A 19,245-nucleotide genomic window follows, 5' to 3' on the forward strand; every position below is an offset into this window, starting at 1 on the left:
TTTTCCTTGCGAGGCCTGTCTTGTAGCAGGTGGCTTCTGGGTACCCGTCTGTCTATCTGTTTCCTCACTTCCTTAGGTGGGTATTGTAGTTTGCGGAAAGCTTGGTAAAGGTCTTGTAGATGTTTGTCTCTGTCTGATGGATCAGAGCAAATACAGTTGTACCTTAGTGCCTGGCTGTAAACAATGGATCATGTACTATGCCCTGGATGGAAGCATCATATGATGCTTTTCATCATATGAAACCAAATATTTCCTCTTCCCACTCACTAATACTGACATCTAGTGTTAAAGACCGAGCAATATTTTTAATTTCTATTTTTTCTTACATGTTTGAGCTAACTCATCAAACCGCATCACAGGCATTTGAGTTAGTTCCCAATTAAATGACTAGCACTGCAGACTCAGACACGTATTATCATTAACTCACCTTTTAATGTGCTTCTCTGCTGCCATAACAGATAAACTTGTTTTTAAAACATGGAAGCTAACACTAGGGAATGGTTGGATGTCTGTATGTGCCAATATAATGGGTCTTTTATGATCCACATCAGTAGGCTGTGCTGTATACTTTGGGGAATGTTGCTACAGTCAAGCACTGGATTTAGTGACAGGCCATAATAACCCATCTGCACAACTACCAAACTCCATGGAACTCTAGTGATGAGAGGCCCTCAGAAAACTCTACAAGTATGAGCAGTTTATCTGAATTATCTCAACTTATGGGGTATCCATCCCCGCAGGTCCAGTCAGTTATCTGACCTTCCCTAATTCTCCTTCAGCCTTACCTTGTGATGTCTTCCTGAAGCAAAGGACTGATGGTGTGGTACCTTCTTCCTGGATGTGAGGTGTACAGAACTGTTCTCCCCCACCCAGGGATGTTTGGGACGATGCCAGCCTTAAAACCTTCAGCTCAGAAGCAGCAACATGGACAGAGAGCTGGGCTAATGCTGGTGCTTCCTCACTAATGAGTCAAGGAAGACTGCGCCCCCAACCAGGCAGCTGCATTAACCCACAGGGCCATGTGGTCCCAGACCATGTTTTGGGGATTTATGTTCATGCACACACACACCAGGCATGTCCCTCCTCCCAGTGTTCCCTGTAAGCTGAGCACTGGAGCAGCCAGCCAGGATTGTTTCAAATGCAGTCCAGCTGATTAGCAAAGCACCCACAGCTGGCAACATGGCTCTATTTTGTGGTGCACATGTGCACATGCCTTGGAGCACATAACAAAATTTGTTCTGCCCCAGATGGAAAAAAATGTTAGGGAACACTAGCCCCTCCCCTGGGCAGTCCCAACCCAACTTGCACACCTCTCACTCTGAGCATGCCCAGAGCAGCACAAACGCAGCAATATGCAGCCAGCAGGGCCCCAAGTGCTAGGGAGGGTACGAAACTTCGCTGACCCAGCTCCCCCGCAGACTCCACTTTCCCTCCACTGACTGACCTCTTCCCAGTTGTCATCCTTCCCCGCCTTGGGTGACCCCCCGCCATGCCTGAATTGCCCCCTCATTCCAATTGTTCCCCCCTTCTCAAATTAGCCCCTTACAGCTATAGATGTCAGCTACATGATGATAATAGCTGTGTGCATACCTGATCTCCTGGTTTGCTGGTCATTTTGAAAGAGTAATGAAAAATTTACTTTCTAGTTGACCCAACTTGATTTTGATTCTAAGTTTTTGGCTGACCAGTGAGTTGAATGAAATGTTCTGTTTGCTCAGTTGTGATTATTGCAATTATTATATATTTTAAATCAAACTGAAGCACATTTTCAAAGAAAAGGCCTTTTAAATGGAAAATGTAAAATATCTGTACCTTTTAGGGTTGTGTTTGAGGTTTCACTTCCAAGCGAAAGTAAGCTCGTTTGACACAAATTCATAAACGATTTCCATCAACCCCAATCTGCATTGCTCCAAACATCAGTATTTTGGCCCAGTTCTCCTCCCCACTGAGTTCTAATGTATTCATTGTGTTGATCAGAGTAAAAGTGTCCCAATTCAAATTAGTCATAAGGCACAAGGTGTTTCACCATTGGAATGTAGTGATGGATTCTGCAGCTAGAGATCCTGCAGAAATAGAACCCAATGACTCTCTGGAAGTTATGCTTTGTGAAACACAAGTTAATGGGCACAATATAGAGGGTAACTGAGACTATAACCTGAGTTACATGGGCACACTAAATGATCTCATTGTCCTGTCTAGCCTTTAAAACTTGATCAGTTTATGACATTGCTATAAGTAAACCTACAAAATCTCCATATGGCATTGTAGTAGTAGTGTTACATGAACATTACTACTGGTATCAAGTAATTCATTAGTATTGGGCTCACTCCTGGCTACGTTCTGTTAGGTGCTGTACAAACATATAACAAAAAGGCAGCCTCTGGGTAAAGAGGCTTGTACTGTAAGCTTAAAATAAAACTGTCTAACAAGAACACAGCTTTGTCAGAATTTGATTTTTATGTTTATATAGTTTTAATTGATAATAGCAAAGTTTATTTTTAAGCCTTCTTGTTCTACAAGTTTATTGATTTAACCCCTTACAGTTTTAGCAAATTATGGAGAAATAAGTTTTTTAATGAACAACACGAAGTCTTTTGGCACCTTATAGACGAACAGATATTTTGGAGCATAAGCTTTCATGGGCAAAGACCCGCTTCATCATGATAAATCTGGATACCCCATAAGTACAGATAATTCAGATTCATCATGATGAAGCGGGTCTTTGCCCACGAAAGTTTATGCTCCAAAATATCTGTTAGTCTATAAGGTGCCACAAGACTTCTTGTTGTTCTTGAAGCTACAGACTAACATGGCTACCTCAGTGAAGTTTTTTTAATGACACCCAACACTGAGATGCAAAAAGTTAAAGCTTTATAATGGTTACAACACAAATTGTCAATACCACATGGCAAAATATGCAAAGTGAAAATCCATACAGTCAAACTTAGCAGCAATTTTTCTTGCTTTGCCTGTATGTAAATGTCAGTAATTATTGATGGCAGTGTTTTTGTCATTGGTTTGCATGCACGTGGTGAAATCAACATTTACTGAGAAAAATCTGTTCCTTTCTAGCCCAAGTATACATGACAACACTATTAACAATGGATGCATAGAGCATTGGTGTGAATATAGCTATAATCAGCACAAAGACAAATGAAAACTACTTTGCTCTGGAAGGAAAATTTCAATGCACAAATACAAAATGGGGAGGACATGGCTAGGGACAAGTGCGACTGGGGTGATCTGAGCATTAGTGAGTCACACATGGAATATGAGCCAACAAAGAGATGCAGTTGTGAAAAAGGCTAATATCATTCTGGGATGTATTTCCAGGAGTTTTGAATGTAAGACCTGGGAAGTTCTTTTTTGGATTTACTTTGCTCAGCTGAGGTCTCACCACAGTGTCTAGGTTTGAGCACCGCACTTTAGAAAAGATGTGGCCAAAGAGGAGAGAGTCCAGAGGGGAACAGCACAAATGCTCAATATTTTTATACAGCCTGATCTGTGAAGAAAGGTTTAAAATTTTCAGAAAAGCTTTGTTTTGGGACAAAAAGACTTAGGAGAGATATCAGGATAACTGTCTTCAAATACATTGAGGGCTGTTATAAGAGGAGCAGACACTAAAGAGAGCGTACTCATATTGCAAGTCACATAGCGAGCATTATTTATAGCAACAATAAATCTTAGAAGCAAGTTTTTTTTATTTTATTTTTAATCTCAGATAAACTTGCAAAGCACCAGGAACAGGCTCTGCTGTTTTTCTGGGTAGCCCACTTGCTCCCCAGAATGAATAGTAAACAAGTGGGATGATCCCAGCAGCAGCTCAAACATCCACCCGAGCTGGCCAGGGGCAGACATCAGCCTTGCAAGGATAAGTGGGCAGTTGCAGGGACTTCACATGGGCCTTTGGCAGGAGCTCAGCCTATTGGTCAGAGGTGGTGAGTAGATTGTGACCTCACACTGTTCCCATAACAACAGCCAGGTACAACTTGGGGGGCTGGGCGGAAGGAACCTCAGAGACCCCTGTAGCCTGGCTGCAGTAAGTCTCCAGCTCGTGGTCTCTTGTCGAGGACCTAGCGAGTGTTGGTGTGGAGGAGTTTGTCTGGGAGTGTCTTTGTTCTCTGTGGATTTCATAGAAAGCAGACGACATCTGTGTAGAAGGTGAGACAAAATCTCAGACATAGTGCAAGGCGGGTGGCTCTAGCCTGAGAATTCATGACTCTGGAAAAGACGTGGGGTCATGGAGTGTAATCAGATGACCATGAACTCCTGGGCGGGCAGGGGAGCTGGCAGCCTCCACAGGCCCATGGGTAAGGTGTGGAGGGCTGGCTCCGTGCTTCTGAGAGGGGTAGGGCCTCAGGAGGAAAGGGTGAGGCCAGGGACAACCAGCCCCCTGCACTGCCTATGCCCCCCCAATCTTCAGACATACACAGAGAACATGGCACCAAGCTCCACTGGCAATTTAAAGTGCCCCAGGACTTCAGCCGTGGCTGAAGTAGCAGCAGCAATGACTGTTGAATTGCCGGGCCCCTGGGTAACTGCACCCTCTATCGGCCCCCCTCATCAATGGGCCCGCCAGCAGGAACCTGTGACCAAAAGGGCAAATGTCGCCCTTGGGCCCTTGATCTTGTCTAGTTAAAGCTAATTACATTCCCCTGGATTCCCCTTGGTAATAATGTTAGAGTCTGAGTGGTCTGTTGTGTTTTGATCAGCAGGAGAGGGACGGTTCCTGCTGGAGTTCCTCAGAGGGACTTCATTTTTCCCATTCCGGGCATCCCTTTCGTAATGTGTTTCTGTCTACACCTACTTTCTGCGTCTGTCCAGAAAAGTGTCCATCTGCTTTTCTCTTTTTGGTTTATGTCCCCTGGAAATTTAAAGGATCCCCATTTTCTATAGCCTGTGACCTTTATTTTCATTAAAACTGATGCACAACCGGTGTCCTGTGACTAAGACACGTCTGAGAAGGATGTGCCTTCACAGTATTTTTATAATCTAATACTTTATAATATTTTTATAATCTAATACTTTCTGAGTAATTTTGCACAATATTATCACTTGGTGCCTCTTTTTGCACAGTCTTAGAGCATCAGGCTATTTTCTGGTCACTTATGTCATCATTTACTGACTTTACGGCCTGAAATAGCCAGGCTGCAATCTTGCAGAGTTTGTTCAACCTAGAAGTATTTGCATTTTGGGTTGTCTTACGGATGCCTAGTACATGGTCCAGTGTCCACAGGAACTATCTTATACTTTCTAATCCTAAAAATTAACTGTAATTAACATACAATGAATATCGAACAGTGTTTTTAAACTATGTTCTGTGGAATAGTGATGTTCTGTGAGCAACTTGCAGGTGTTCCGCGAACATTTGGAAGAAATACACGAATGGTCTATATTTTCTGTTATCAAAACCAGATACAATGTTGTGTCTTCATTGCTATGATGCCTGATTAAATTACTTCATTTTGTTTTGCTGTATATATTTCTGGGTTTATTTTTTCATTTTTGGTCTGACAATTTTTTTAAAGAAAATTTTCACAGGTGTTCCACATAAAAAATATTATTGTTTGGTGATCTGAAAAAATTTAAGAAACACAGATATAGGGCATAATGCATAATTATAATATCACAAAAATAAGTGAATAATTTCAAAAGCAGTTGGCTATGCATAGCAGATTCTCAGAGGGGAATAAAGTGGTTCTTATATCTTTGTATTGAGCACTGATACAACCACTCCTATACTACTCTGTCCATTTCTGATGCCCACAATCAGTGATACAAGTTAATGAATTAGACAGAGTTCAGAGAAGAGCCACAGGAATGATTACAGGATTAAAACATGTGCCATGTGCTGACAAGCGCTTTATCAAAGAGAAGGTTTAAGAGATCAGTACAAGGGAACAAATATCTGCTGAAGTGCCCTTCCTGCGTTAGCGGATAACAGAAGACAATGAGTGCAAGGTGAAGCGAGACCAATTCACACAGGAAATAAGGGAACATTTTGAACAGTCAGAGTTTGGAATTATTTACCCAAGCTTGAGATGGATCTTCCAGAACTGACATTTCAAAACTGGGTGCAGGAGGGAGGGGGTGTCTAAAAAGCTCTGCTCTAATTCCTGTAGGGATGATTTTGAGGGAAGTTCTGTGATCCATGTTAAACAGAAACTCAGCCTAGATAACCATAGTGGTTCCCTCTGGCCCTGGAATTTATTATTCTGTGGGTCCCTGAGGGCTTTTGGCATTTGTCCTTTTTTTTGACCCTTCTTCCTCCTTCCCTTCTGTCTCTTCCTCCTTCTTCCATTTCTCTCTGCTGCTGTTCTTCCAGGGGAGGGCTGGGCAGTGCTCCACTTGTCTTTGTAGGAGGCTCTGGCAAAGAGTTCCAACTGGACTCCTGAGGTGACTTGTGCTGTTTGCCCATTTGTTGAGGGCCTCCAGGCTCTGAGAGTCTCCACACCGATTGACTGAATTTGGGGTCACTGCTGAGTTAAGGGGGAGAACACGCTAGTCATCGTAGGCTGAGTGCAGTTGGGCCTAACACTCAATTCAATGGCATTTCTTTATCAGTAATGTGATAGTTTTAAAGACGGTGTGTGAATTTATGGGATTATGATATGAACATACAATGCACTGTTGCAACCATCATTACATGTGTGCACCAAAGCTTGTACAAAGCAGGCTAAGTGAGGTGTCTATCTGATGAGTCAAAGATTCTGTTAATACTGTTCATATGCACGTGTCCTTTTTGTATTTGAAAGTATGAGTACTGGCATTTGTATTTGTCTGAATTCTAACATTTGTGTGGAAGTTATGAGTTATGTACTGGTATTTCATATGTCTGCTTCTGGGAGACATTAACAGGCTTGGCCAATCTCTTGTGGAAGGACTGCTAGCCAAATGCCTAGGAGCATTTGACTGATAATGTGCCAATCCACATCTAATTCACTTTGCTGTGAACGTTCAAACCAGCATGTAAGCAATGACTGCTACTGTAAAAGAGAAAAAAAGCGGTCATGTAGCACTATCTCCAGATCTGGAGAAGTGGGTCTGCCCCACAAAAGCTCATCACCTAATAAATTGTTTTGTTAGTCTTTGAAGTGCTACATAAGTGCTTTTTTGTTTTGCTCAGTAAGAGACTAACATGTCTCCCTCTTTGGTACTTTAAAAAGTGCTGAGTCATGCATGGGCAGGTGACTTGCTCATGTGACAAATTCCACGGTGGGACACATTTTCACACATCTGGAACCATGGAACATCATCCATACAGGCATGGTTATAACAAGGCTCTACATACAGGTTCCTACATTTATCCACAATTTTGCTAATCATTTATGAGCAATTTCAGCTATGAACTGAAGCTTGAAAAGATAGATGACCCACGCTAACAAAAGATGTACTCCAAAGTGTAGGAGTCCTGGGATGCCCAGCCCTTGGCCCAGGGCGGGGCGGCAACCGAAAAAAAGGTTATAACACCGACCCAGCCCTCACTCCAGGGCGGGGCAGCAGTTCACAGTTGTAACCCAGTCCCGGCCTAGCCCTCAGTCCAGGACGGGGCAGCAGTTCCCAGTTTGTAAGGCAAGCCCAGCCCAGCCCTTAGTTTGGGGCAGGGCAGCAGCACAAGGGTTTGGAGCACAGGCCCAGCATGGGCTTGCCCCATCAAAGAGGGGGTAGGGGGTCGCAGGCCCTCCCACTCCACTGCGACCTGGCCCGGGGCCCTGGGGGTTGCTCACACACGACCACGGCGGTGGGGATCCAGGCCACAACACACTGCCATGGATTCGGGAGCATCGTTCCCCGGGCCACTTCCTACCTCTACCTCCACTGGGGGAAGGTCCCAGTCCATCTGGTCAGGGGGTCCCACGGGGTCAGCCTCCTCCAGATCATCCACCTTTGGGGGCTCCGGCCAGTCGCTCATGTCCACATCATTGGGGTAATCTGGCAGCGGTAGCACTGTGGGCCCGGGGCGATCGTGGGCCTGAGGGCTGCAGGGGTCTGCCGGAGCTCCAGGGCAGGCCGTTCCTGGGGCCTCATGGTCGCTCACCCTCACCGGTCTGGCAGGGTCTGGGGTTTCCTCCAAGGGAGGGGGTCTCCACCAGCATGAGGGTCCTGGCAGGTCTGGGAAGTCCAGGTAGGTCCCGTGGGGCATCTCGATCTGTGGCTGGCCTGGCGGGTTGAGGCCGCTGGGGGCTTGCTTCTCCGGACCGGCCGGCCGGTAGCAGCCTCTCTGCCCCTAGCGCCAGGGAGCTTGTGGAGGCCCTTCCTCCCTGCCTGGAGGCCCAGGCTTTAATGGGTCCTGAGGCCTGCCCTTGGCCCTTCTAGCCCTAGGCTGCGTCCTCTGAGGGGCGGGCCACTGGTGTTCTGGCTCCGGGCCCGCCCACCAGGGCCTCTGTGCAGCCTCCTCTGCCTCTGAGTCAGCCGGAGGCCATACCAGCTCACTACACAAAGACATATAAAACAGATTATTCCATCTCTCTTACAAGCCTGCATCAAGAACTTCATAATTTGTGTAAGAGCTTAATAACAATTTTAACTCTTGTCCTTTCTTTTCATCAATTATCCTTTAGATTTCAGATTCTAAAGGACTGGCACAGTGTGTTCTCTTGGGAAACATCTGAGGTATAAATTGATGTGGGAGTGTGGCTTTTCCTTTGGGGATGGAAGAATGTTTGGATTTGGTGACAATTGTCTTTATAACCTCTCATCTGTTTAAGGAGTGGTACTGATGGTGGTGCAGGAAAGTTGAAATATCTAAAGGGATTGCTTGTATGGCTTCTTGCTAGCCAGTATGGTGAACAGAAGTACTCTTTGTGATTTATTTGAGTGCCTTAAAGAGGAGGACCCCCAGTTTTGGGCTGTACATAGCCCTGTCTCTAAGCAATTTGCCCTGATTTGACTCTCTGAGCTGTGCACCCAGAAGCCTACTGTATTGCACCTGGCTCCAGAGTTTGTTAGAGTACTAAGAACAACTTTAACAGAAACAACCTCTTCTGCAGGTGAAGAACAGTGTTTTGTTCTTTTTGGTACGTGCAGCTAGTTCAGTCAGATTTAAGAAACTGATTGCAAGTTGAAAAAGCACAAAAGTTTCTTTTCCCCTTGTGATAGAGGAAGAAACACTGGATAGGAGAAGATCTTGTTACGCTTATAAGAAGCAGATGGTATCTTGTTTAGGGGAAAAGACAACACGCCACATTTATTGAGAATACAGTAGAAAGGTAGGTAGCGTATGCTCACACCCACACACATTATGTCTTCCCAGTTGATATCATAGTTGCCAGTCTGTTGCTTGCTTTTGATTAGTTGATCAAGCTAATAAAATACAAGGATGGATGGGGACCAAGGGTCTTTCAGAGCGAGCTGAGATCACAGTGGAATTGGCAAATGAAACCAAAGTCTTTGGCAGAGCACCGCCCCCTTATTACAGCAGCATTGGCATCCATGCATTTTACATCCTCTTTGAGAGTCCTTGTGATCTTTTAGAACAACAAGAAGTCTTGTGGCACTGTATAGACTAACATGCATGCATCTGTCTTTGCCCATGAAAGCTTATGCTCCAAAATATCTGTTAGTTTATAAGGTGCCACAAGACTTCTTGTTGTTCTCAAAGCTACAGACTAACGCGGCTATCTCTCAGATACTTATCGGAGGGGTAGCTGTGTTAGTCTGGATCTGTAACAGCAATGAAGAGTCCTGTGGCACCTTATAGACTAACAGAAAAGTTTTGAGCATGAGCTTTCGTGAGCACAGACTCACTTCATCAGATGCTGGTCTTGGAAATCTGCAGGGCCAGGTATAAATAAGCCAGAGCAAGGGTGGGGATAACAAGGTTAGCTCAGTCAGGAAGGGTGAGGCTTACTACCAGCAGTTGATCTGGAGGTGTGAACACCAAGGGAGGGGCAGCTGCTTTTGTATTTAGCCAGCCATTCACAGTCTTTGTTTAAGCCTGAGCTGAGGGCATCGAATTTGCAAATGAATTGTAGCTCAGAAATTTCTCTTTGGAGTCTGGTCCTGAAATTTCTTTGCTGTAGGATAGCTACTTTTAAGTCTGCTACTGTGTGGCCTGGGAGATTGAAGTGCTGTCCTACGGGTTTTTGTATATTGCCATTTCTGATATCTGATTTGTGTGTGTTTGTTCTTTTACGTAGAGACTGTCCAGTTTGTCCGATGTCTATAGCAGAGGGGCATTGCTGGCACATGATGGCATAAATTATATTGGTAGATGTGCAGCTGAATGAACCCACGATGGTGTGGCTGATCTGGTTAGGTCCTATAATGGTGTTGCTGGTGTAGATATGTGAGCAGAGCTGGCAACGAGGTTTGTTGCATGGATGGGTCCCTGAGTTACAGTGACTGTGGTGCGGTGTATAGTTGCTGGTTAGGATTTGCTTCAGGTTGGCAGGTTGTCTGTGGGCAAGGACTGGTCTGCCTCCCAAGGCCTGTGAAAGTGGGGGATCATTGTCCAGGATGGGTTGTAAATCCCTGATGTTGCACTGTAGAGGTTTTAGCTGAGGACTGTAAGTGATGGCTAGTGGTGTTCTGTTGGTTTCTCTCTTGGGCTTGTCCTGTAGTAAGAGGCTTCGTGGCACACGTCTGGCTCTGTTGATCTGTTTTTTCACTTCCTCAGGTGGGTATTGCAGTTTCAAGAATGCTTGGTAGAGATCCTGTAGGTGTTTGTCTCTGTCGGAGGGGTTGGAGCAAATGCGGTTATATCTTAGTGCTTGGCTGTAGACAATGGATTGTGTGGTGTGTCTGGGATGGAAGCTGGAGGCATGAAGGTAGGCATAGCATAAAAGAATAAACGCACACAAATCAGATATTAGAAATGGCAATATACAAAAACCCATAGGAGAGCACTTCAATCTCCCAGGCCACACAGTAGCAGACTTAAAAGTAGCTATCCTACAGCAAAGAAATTTCAGGACCAGACTCCAAAGAGAAATTTCTGAGCTACAATTAATCTGCAAATTCGACGCCCTCAGCTTAGGCTTAAACAGAGACTGTGAACGGATGGCTAAATACAAAAGCAGCTTCCTCTCCCTTGGTGTTCTCAGATACTTGTGATCTTTTGAAGTTTCATGCTGATTCTCATTGATGACAGCCTGTCTTGTTCTTTAGGGCTGTCAGTGTGCCCAATTCTCACTTTTTAATAAAGATACACATCAGTAAGGGTCTGTCCGGGTCCCTTCCTTGAACATCTGGTGGAGGTCTTACATACATACATTCTCACTCACACAACAAGGGGCTTTTATTAGCAGAGAGACAATACCAGCATTTAGGCAGAACATCAGGTTCGTTTAAACAAACACTCACCACGTTTTTACAATCTGAGTTCAACATCACAAACCTACAAAACATTAGTGGTGGTTAGGTCCTAAAACCCTTACATATCTACCCTATATGCACAGTGATTTTTTTGTACTGGCACCTCCCAGCCATGGGATTGGCTGGGAGGGCAGGGCAGGGAGCCCACTGAGTACCGGCTCCTCTCTTTTTATAAAAAAGGCACTGTATGGATGTATATACGCACACATATATACGTACATACATTCTTCTTTCCTTGACATTTCTTGCACTACTATGACTACTCTTACACCACTATACGAGTTTGGGGTGTATGAGGTGTACAGGGAGGGGTAGTATCTCTGTTGGAGGGACTTGTCGTACCCCTTCGGGGGTAGTCCGTCCACTTTGGTCCCCTCCTGTCACTCAGCTCTCCCTTGTGGCTCCAAGTAGCTGCAGCATGCACAGCGGCCACACCCGGGGCAACGGCTTCGACAGGCCGGCCAAACCAGGTGAGTGTAACCGATGGGGCTCAAACCCTCGGTGAATTTTCGGATGTGCCTACCCAGCATGTGAACTCAGTTCCGGCGGTCTGGGTGGAACAGACCATTTAGATCCAACGGCCAAGAAGGCGGTTCTGCAACGCTTTGTGGAAAGTGAAGGGCTTGACAAGGCACAAAAGATGTCAAGGCCATCCACTGCAACCAAAGAAGTTACCAGTCGTGACAATTCTACATACCACTGGTGCCTGGCTTCCAAGGTTGAGAGAGTGGGATTGCTCCCGTGCAATGGCTCTACCACTTAAAAAGCTTTCACGCACAGGTTCTGTGCAAAAAAAAGTACAAGTTCATATTTCCTTTTGTACATTTTGGGCAGATATGTTCCAATGAAAGCCCCATATTTTTTTAGCAGATTTCATTGAATTATCTAGATTTAAATCAGCGTCTCTCTTTGCCTGGCTTATTTACAGACATTCCTTTGGAAAGGGGCTCATTTTTCCTTTAGGATGGATGCAAAGATACCAAGATTTCTTTTCTATAATATTTGCACCAAATTTAACTGCTCAGTTCCCTCCAGGCTCTGCGTGTTCTTCCCTCAAATTGCTTGCTTATTCCCCAGAATTACATCCTCATTAGTAGTAGCATCCTTCAGTCTACGTAGACTATGGAACGCGCCCTTCGTAGTTCCGTTTGGCATCCTCATTTACAGCGTCAGCTGTGACTGTGAAGACCCACACGAGAGTGACAGTCCTTGCTGCATCTGTTGCATATGTAATGGGTGTCTGGCAGGGCCTTGCTGTGCTTTCTGTGGGCTCGCTTCTCCTTTGCTAGCTGTCTGATCCTCAACTCACCCTTCTGAAGGCCCTTGTATAGTTCCTTGTATAGTACCACTGACTGACATCCTCATTAGACATTACTATTTTGAGTATTATTCCAGAGATTTGAATCTCCCATGCCAGGACCCACTGGCTATGGTTACACTACAGTGCTCTGTCAACAGAAGTCAGAAGAGATTGCCCCACAAACTTCTGTTGACAGAGTGTGGCCACACACAAAGGCCAATTGGAAGAGCTCTCCACTCCGTCCCTGGAACAGCCAGACTGCCCAGCTGCTCTCTCGACAAAACAGGCACCCGGAAGCACAGCAGACAGCGCTGCCCATTGTTCTGGATGCCCTGTCAGGGGAGAGAAAAGGCCCCACATCATGGCCCTGCTTTTTTGTTGACAGAATCTGTTGACAGCAGCATTGGGCCTCATGGCCAAGAGGCAGAGTGCTGCCAGCGAAAGTGGTTAGCTTTGTTGACAAACTGTCAACAAAACACATTTTGTGGGTGGACATTCTGCCAGTTTTGTCAACAAAACTGAGGTTTTCTTGGCAAAACTTGCTAGTGTAACTGCAGCCGCTGTGGTTCTTCCTCCTGTCACCCTCTCCCTGGGCTTTCAGCAAGCAATCCATTTTCTTTGTTTGTTTTTATAAGCTTGCCGGAGCCCAATCCTGATTTCCTAGCTGAACCGTCCCTTCCCATGGACACAAGCTTTGCTCTACTACCAATTTTAGCAAGGAGGGTGACTTTCTCTGCTAGCTCCCCCACCCCCCAGTCCCTTTCCTTGTGTAAATTTGAATTTTCATTTCTGCCTCACTAATCTTTCCATAAGAGCCAGCCTGCAGCTGCATCTCTTTTCATTGGGGTTGAAGACGTGTGAACTAGTCAGTATTTAGCCAATTTGTTCCCCAGGTCTGAAACTGTGTGCACGTTAGCCAGAACTTGTACAAATTTTGCAAGATTTATTAAAATGTGTAACGGCTTTTACAATTGTCAATTTCTTGTCTCCTCCATGGGAGCTTTCTTGAAAGATTGCTGACCCTTGAACATTTTCCAGCTTCTTAATAACAATCCTCCTTATTTATCCTGTACTCTTGGGACCCTATGACAAGGATAGAACAAATCACCAAGCTTTGTTATTTTGGGTGCAGTCTTATTACTTTCGAGGGTATACCACTGTTAAATTACTCACCACCTTTTGGGTTGGAGAGTGCACTATCAAATCCCTCTCCTTGTTATTCTTAAATGAAGCACACGAGATCTTTTATGGGGGAAAAGGCAGTATGCCGCATTTATTGAGAATATAACAGTAGCATATGCTTTTCTCACACACACACATACACACACACACACACACACACACAGAGCGTCCCACCAAATGATGTTATAGTTACCAATCCAGAGCCTGGATCAATTTAGTGGCCATCTAGACTGATCACAGAGGGGGAGCAGGGCCTTGTCGGTCACGATCCGATGCTCTCCTGGAGTTGGTGGCAAGACGAACCCAAAGTCCCATGGCAAAGCACCCTGCTTTTATAATCCTTTCCGCCGTTGAGGTTTGCTGTGTCAGTCTGTGACTGGTGTGTTATCTTTTGATACCAGTCGTTCTCATAACATCTGCAAAAGTGTCATCCTGTAATCAATAAACATTTCTGAAAGGCTCATCCTGTAATCAGTTGTCCTTAGAGGTGACTGCTCCATGCTTTAGAGTCGTGAATCTGCCAATTCAATCACTTCTTGACCAGGGGTATGCACTGATGGTCCTTCTCTGATGCTGTGGAGTCTGTCTTCACCCATGCTTCGCCCCTCCTTTCTTGACCATCTGGCTCTGGGTATAACCTTCACACCTTTCTCTCAACACAGACATACCACCTTCACACATAAACAATTCTTACAAGGACTCTCAGAGAAAAGCAGAGTAAAAGGCATTATAAATCAAACAATTAAGGCCTCCGCCTTCAACATCATCCTGTAATCTTATTAACACAGACACAATACCAAACTGTCTCTTACTTACTTACTAAATTCACTAAACTCTAAAACAGGAAGCATACATTCAATTCAAGAACTTAATCAATAAAATCAATAAGTGTTACATATGTTAATGTTACCTTATGTTCAGCTTAAAATCCAAAATTTAAACAGACTAAAAGAGAATAAAACTTTCAACCCCAACATCCTCACTCAGATTTGGTACAACCAATGGTGTGTATACCTTTGGGACAATTTCTCTTTGCTTCGAGCGAGAAATCTAATTCTCCTCTCTTCTTCCTAGCGCTGGTAACTCTATGCCAAGGAAGGAAGAAATCTAATTCTCCTCCTCTGTTTTACCCAGACTTCTACCATGGGGGTTGTGCACCCCCTCAATGATCCATCAGTTCAATATCCCAAAAACATTTCTGCAGCATAAAACACTGATCACCATCCTTAAACAATTCTGCAATATATTCTCCTTTTACCACTTTTCTGTTGGTTCTCAAAAACAGCAGTGTATGCTACCCCCTTTCACTATTCTCCACCAATAATGCTATGCTTATGAGAAGCACATGGGATCTTTTTCAGGAGGAAGGGCAAAACGCTATATTTATTGAGAATACAGTGGAAAGGTAGTTAGCATTTGCTCTCTCACACATTCTGTCTTGCCAATTGATGTCATGGTTACCAGTCTGTTGCTCGCTTTCAATTAGCTGATCAAGCATATAAAATACAAGGAAGGATGGGGACCAGGGTTCCTTCAGCCCAGGCTGAGATACCAGTTGAATTGGGAGACGAACGCAAAGCCTGTGGCAGAGCAGCCCCTGCCTTACAGCAGCACTGGGATTAGTGGATTGTTGGTCCTGTTTGAAAGTGCTTGTGATCTTTTGAATAGTAACAGGGAGGTAGCCGTGTTAGTCTGTATACTACCAAAACAAATCTTTTGAAGTCTCTTGATGCTTTCTTAAGTCGTTCTTCTCATCTGTCATCTACTGTCCCATCTTGTTAATTCTCATTGATGATGGACTGTCTTGTTCTTTAGAGCTGTTCTCACCTTTTAATGTGGATATGCAGCAAAAAGGGTCTGTCCCCATCCCTTCCTCGAACATCTGGTGGAGGTCTTGCATACATACATTCTCACTCACACAAGGGGCTTTTATTAGCATAGAGACAATACCAGCATTAGGCAGAACATCAAGTTAGTTTTAACTAACACTCATCACTCTTTTTTACAATCTAGGTTAACATCATATACAGGTAAAATTACAGCCTTGTCCTAAATTAGAAATAACTCAGATAGAATTTTATATTACAATCTGAGCTACTAAATGTAAGATCTTCAAAGGTGTTATAACGAGAAACAATCAGTTCAATTCATTCACTGCAAATTTTTTCACATCATTTTGTTTTAAATGAAAAAGAAAAGTTTCAGTTGACTTTTCTCAGTACATATCCAGCAAAACCAGTAAGTCACATTTTTAATGGTTAGCTAGTCACAGAATCATAGAAGATTAGCGTCGGCAGAGCCCTTAGGGGGTCATCGAGTCTAACCCATTGCTTAAAGTTGGACCAACCCCAACTAAATCATCCCAGCCCAAGCTTTGTCAGGCTGGGTCTTAAAGACCTCTGAAGGACAGAGAATCCACCGCTCCTCAGATAACCCATTCCAGTGCAGGAATTTAGATCTCACTTTTGACGGACCAATGATACATCTCACTCAAAGAGGGGCTTTTTCTGGGTAAACATTGTGGTGCTTTACAAGAATGGGTAAATATTAGATCCGCAATTCACTGCTGGGGACTGAAACGTAGAGAAGGGGTTTGGCTTACCCAACATCCTTTAAGTCAGTAAGTCAACAACCACTAAAAACTGGGAGTCCTGAATCCAAATCTCCTGCTTCAGTCACTACAACAGGTCACACTCAGAGCCAGGGAAACTGGGCTTAGAGTCCTGGTTGCAACTACCAGCTTGGGAAGAGAGTGTTCCTCTAGCGGGCAGTGCAAGAGCAAGGACACAGACCTCCTGAAAGCATCCCTGGCTCTGTCTCATGACTCCCAGGGCCACCCTCAGGTTGTGGCTTCTCCTGCCCAGATACTGCTTCCATCACTGGGTTTGGGGTCACTCCCCTACAGGCCATGGGTTGGCAGGGCATGAGAATGCATGTGAGGTGTTAGGAGACCTGAGATGGGAGATGTGCTGCCAGCAGTAGGGCAGTGTTCTGGACCCCTGACTGCTAGCTTGAGTTTACCCAGCCCTTGGCAATAAAACCTCACCTTGTCTTCCCAGCCACTGCTGATCTCCCGGCTTTTACACTGTGTCCTGCTGGCAGGGCAGGACCTGGGCAGCACCTTCCAGCTCTGGTTGTGTGGGAGATCAACAGGAGGGGCCAGAACAGAATAACATCCAATGTCTGCCAGCTGAGCTCTACCCATCTATAGCAAATGAGTGGCACATGAGCATTTCCTAAGCGGCTTCCCTGTGCTGCTGGGAATGGCACAGAAAAAGGGGGTGGCATTTTAGCCCAACAAAGCTACAGTACCTAACACAGCCCCCTGCAGCCCTCCACTCGGCCTGGACAGCTTGTTTCTTGCAGGCAGGTCTCCAGAGCCATCGTCAGTGTTGTGGGAATGTCCCAGGAATTGGGCTTTCAGTGCTTGCATTCCAGCAACCACCCCAAAAATGACATCTCCATAGCAACCACCCTGGCAAACAAGTCTCCCAGCCACCACCCCAATAACCAGGAGTGAGGGACCAGCACAATCTGCCAGCTTCTGAACTCCCACAAGCCCCATCTGTGGGATCTGAGGGGGGCACTGGCCTTCTCTGATTGGCACCTTGTGAGCTGTACCTGGGGACTAGCTCTCAGGCCAAGCTCAGACTCTGTCCCAGTTTCTGCTCCTTCCCAGGCCTGGAAGGAAGCATAGCCGGGTGGGGAGGAGGAAGCTGCTTGCCCAGTTTACCTCAGAGCCCACCCTTGTGAAAGGATCAGAATCCCCCAGTGCCACAAGGGGCCAGTGGTGAGAGGGAACATTGGGAGCAGCTTGTCCCATGAGCTGCTGCCGTTGTGTGCAGGTGGCAGTCTCTGTGCCCTGTGGTGTGCTGCGTGGGGAGGGGAGATAGGGCAGAGCAGGCAGGGCCATTAATGAGCAGCTGCCTTGAACCTGGGCTCGTGGTTGTTCCCACTCAGTTCCCCCATGGAGAGGCTGCGGCAGTGGCTGAGGAGGAAGGCAGGGAAGGTGGTCCTGGAGCAAGATGGAAGCAGAAACCAGCTTCCCAGGGAGGAGAGCGACCCTCTGTCCCCGCAGGCGGGGAAGAGGCGAGTGCCGAAAAGAGCTGCAGCTTTCTGGCCCTGTGGAGGAGGAGGAAGCCACCAGCTCCCTAAGGAGACCCTGAGGCACCATCTGGGACAACATGGTGGAGGCCTCTCATGAACATCTGCAGGAGGGACCCAGGAGAGGGCAGGAGCTGGGCAAGGCAGCTCCTGTGCTTCCTTCCAAGAGAGCAGAGGAGCCAGGAGTCCATCACCAGGGCCCAGCAGGAGCCATCCATCTACCTGGCTGCTGAAGAGCCCCCAGCCTGTCCCAAGCAGGAGACGGGCCAGGCTTGCTCCAATGACACCAGCAGTTCTGCCTACTGCAGAGGGGACAACAGCAGCACCTCAGGTGGGTGTGAGAGCCCTGAGGATGGAGGCTGTCACACCCACCAAGGCATCAGGCTGAGCCATGTGAGCCCCGCGGACACCAGCTACGTCCTGCAGCAGGGATTCTGGATGGAGTCAGGGAGTCTGGGCCCCTTGTGGTGCTGGGGAGTGGCCTGACAGCCATGGGGCCCGATGCTGATGGGGCTGAGGGCATCTCTGTGAGAAGCGCTCTCTGCCTTGCGTCCTTTACAAAGGAGGGGACATTAAACCTACTCACTCCACATCAACAGCCGTCCTTCCCCCTTCTCTCCCTGGTGCAGGGACACTCAGTGGCCTCCTGGAGGAGGAGGACCAGGAGGTGGAGAACATGTCCTCACAGAATGCTGCTGTTCAGGCCATCCAGCACCACCTCCAGGGCTGAGCTAAGGTACAGAATTTCCCAGCTGTGCTGGTGCTGGGTCTGTCCTGCCCTTGGTCCATCCCCACCCTCACATGGGAGGTCTTGTCCCAAAGAAGGCACCACCCCCTGTGGGGTCACTTCTCCTGCATTCCCCCAAGGGGTGGTAATTTCCCCACACAGGCCAGTTCCCCTCTCCCCACAAGAACTGATCCAGGTACAAACCCTGCTGGTGCAGGAAAAGACTGTGCTTTCAGGAGGGGGCAGTTTCCTGCCCGACCCCAGGAGGGCCTGAACTCTGGCTGTCCCACAGGAGGGGTGGAAAGGTCCCCATCTAACAGGCTGGCTCTCTCCCCCACCCCCACGCTCAGTGGGAGCAGGACAGGGCCAAACAGCTCCGCTTCCTGCAGGCAATCCCCACCCTGTGCCTCACGGCTCTGGAGCAGGGGCAGGGCAGCCTGGAGCCGCACTGCTCCAAAGCAGCCCTTGTGGAGAGCATTGCAGTGAGTGGGACCCTGTGCCCAGCCCATGTGGGGAGAGAGCCAGACCTGGGTGGGATAGAGCCCTCCACTGGGCTGAGGGGGGAAGCAGAGGAAGGAGATTCCTTGGGCTGGAGACCAGGGAAGGGAGAAGCTCT

The sequence above is a fragment of the Carettochelys insculpta genome, chromosome 6 (assembly GCF_033958435.1).
Source record: "Carettochelys insculpta isolate YL-2023 chromosome 6, ASM3395843v1, whole genome shotgun sequence".
Taxonomy (NCBI): Eukaryota; Metazoa; Chordata; order Testudines; family Carettochelyidae; genus Carettochelys; species Carettochelys insculpta.